The sequence below is a fragment of the Histoplasma capsulatum genome, genomic scaffold (genome assembly GCF_000149585.1).
Source record: "Histoplasma capsulatum NAm1 scaffold_1 genomic scaffold, whole genome shotgun sequence".
Lineage (NCBI taxonomy): Eukaryota > Fungi > Ascomycota > Eurotiomycetes > Onygenales > Ajellomycetaceae > Histoplasma > Histoplasma mississippiense.
In genome coordinates, this window is record NW_001813982.1 from 3,963,481 (window position 1) to 3,966,593 (window position 3,113).

The following is a 3,113-nucleotide window of genomic DNA, read 5'->3' on the forward strand; positions in this document are numbered from 1 at the left end:
GATTTTCCGAGTGCGGAATGCCCTTAAGTGGGCCATACATCCGTGGGAGGTCCTTAATCCTCAACTTTTTCATGATCAATGCGACCGATAGCTTAAGGATGCGTAAATGCATACCGAGCTTTTTGCTTTGGAGGACGTTGTTTAATTCTCGATTTCTTTGATAAGTGCTAATAAAGGTCGGGTTGAACATCCATCGGCCTGTAATAAGGTTATGAGCATTGATCTCGCTTGATTAAACCATATTTGAAACCACGATGATGCGCTCGCGGTATCTATTCCGCTGACCTTCTTCACATCCATGGATCTGTTTACATTCTTTATTTGCCCTGGCCCCTGAACGAAGTGTACTGGTCGCATGATGTAGAGTAACATACTCAACTCCGAACTTTAGCCGATTTATGCATTGCACAGCAGGCACATCTCTCATATTTGAACTGGGCTTTACTCCGTACACAGATTTTATTTTAATGTTTGCCAAAGCAGCCAGAATTTGTCTTTTGTCGGATTGCTTTTGGTGGAGGTAACCTTAGAAGCAAATGATGATTGAATCCCTCGAGATTCTAGCGGGCGCCACTGCCTTAGATCTATTGGGAGATGGCCATAATAACGACAAATTCCCAGCTCCCATATACGTCTCAAGATGTAATTGTCAGGAGGCGAGGTTGATACACCGAAACGTGGAAAACTTCGAGCAGATTCGAATGTAACTGTAGTACCTTTCATCCAGACCATGGGGCAATATTCAATGAACAAATGGAGAAACCAAAGATTTGTACGCACAAACTGCATTCCCGTTGATTAATTGTCATATTATGATTAATTCTCCTCATGAAGCGTGAGTGGCCAGCAAGTCAGTGAAGCTAGGACAATTACAATTCCTGACATGAAACAAAGCGCGAACCCAGTGGTCAATGGTCAATGGTCAATGGTCAATAAACTTGCCAAAAATTTGGCGCATTGGAATACGAGTGACTAATGCCGCCCGTCCAGCGGATCGAGATTAGGGGATCTGGTGAAGATTCGCTGGCCTCGGTCCACATGCATGGGCGGCCGCTGGAGACCCGAGGGAACTTGCATTCTTCAGCGATGTATCTCCAGTGGGATAAATACGAGGGTTCGCTCCTTACCTGAAGACGACCGATACTAAAAATAGTAGAGAAACGGGACCGAAATATTACGACCATAGGCGCATGTTAAAGATACGCCTTCTGTATGGTTGAGTGCAAATTACGTGCTGAGAAACAGGAAAGCGTTCATTTCCAAGTCGGACAGTAACTTTGGATCGATTGACCAAATGATTTCATGACCCGTGCGGGGGAATAAAACAAACCTGGGCCTATTCGTTCTATTTTAAGGATCAATCAAGAGATCTCGAAAGGTGAGGGCCGACGGCAGGGTATGATTTCGTCGGAGATGAAATCTATTCCAGGACTCGACAAACTCAAATATAACCCCGAGGGTGATTCATAATGACTTTACTGGATACATCTGCATTTTGGTATTGTATAGAGCAATCCGAGAACTACAGTCACTGATATTAGTGATATATGTCACACTGCTCTCAAAAATAGGTAATGCAATCATCCGCTGTAGAAGCTGCCAACACCCCCGGACATGCGAATTCATCCCATTCTATTCGCAAAGTTGGGGCATCTAGTTTCCTCTCCTGCAATCCGCTTGAGAACTACAGCTTTGGCCCAAAAATTGAGGAGAGTGTTGGAGTCCTGGATAAAATTGTCATGTTTTTGGGTTTTCGACAATGGATCCCGTGCCGCTGAATAGCTCTCTCTGTATGCAGTTCAACTGCAAAGTATAAGTATCCGAAAGTGTCAAATGCCGACTCCATCAACTCTGGGAACAAAACTGCTCCAGGATGTGAAATTATGAGCTGTAATAAAAATAGTGAATCTAAACTGTTCATTGGCTGTATAAATTAATTTCCATGTCTCAAGATCTGCAGCAGTTCCGCAAGCGAGAGCAAGATGTGTCTATTGGGGACATAGTGCTGGGTAGGGGCGTTCAGATTGTCAGAAGGAATTCGTCTGTTGTACAGAAGCATAGAGCAAAATAACTAAGTTAAGCTTCCTGCGTAAGCTTCTTTTCCTTGCTTCCTAGACATTTTTTTTGGTTTTGAAGGAGAAAAATCTCCATACTGCCAGGCAAAATGGGCGGAAAGGGTAAAGGGAATATCTTTCTGAATGATCATTAACTCTCCCATTTAGACCTTATTTGAGACTAACTAACTGTATTGACTGGAAAGCAAAGTGATTGGAAATCTTCGTGAGAAGGATATCTATTTATCTATATGCATACTGTTTAGCTTCAGCTCATAGGATAGCTGGTAATGGTCATATAAGTGCCTCAAGTTCCTATGTACTGTACTAGTATATTTCTTTTCCTATGTTGAATACAAGTCGATATATTTCAAACTTACAGTACGTGGTTAAGTATTGTGCACTTGGTTTTTCATCAATTTCTATACAATGTAAATAAAATACATCAAAGATTGTAAATTACCAAGGTGTGATTGATATATTTCTATTTAAAATTCTCATTTTGGCTGAGAAAGATGAGATTGCTGTCGAAGTTTATGCGTGGTCTATAACAATACTCCGACAGCGTTCTTCATTGTTTATACCGTACAGTCAGTCGTACATGAGAGAGGAACTTATAATACATTCTACTTTCTCAAAACTGATGGAAAGAAATACTTTCTTCTCCGTTACTGAACTCTCCAACCCATGCTCTCGAACGACCTAGAAATGACCGGGATGTTTGGTTATTTCCGGTGAGATTGGTGGAGTGAACTCAATCTGACGAACAAGACTCTAAGACCCTTAACGTGTGGAGCTATAACTCTCCCGGAAATTCGCATTTGAACACAGACATACCTGACACCGGCGATTCTCTTCCGATCCACTTAGAGCAGGGTTATACAACAAACCTCCCTGGAGATCTGACAAGCAAATTTTCCATTTCAAGGTTCTGAGACTGCATACGACGGCAGCGAGCCAACGAAAATCCAAAAAAGAAATTTACAAACAGCTGTGATTGGGCTAATAATCCAAATCCCGAGAGGATACCCCAGAGAACCACCGTCGTCGCAATCCACA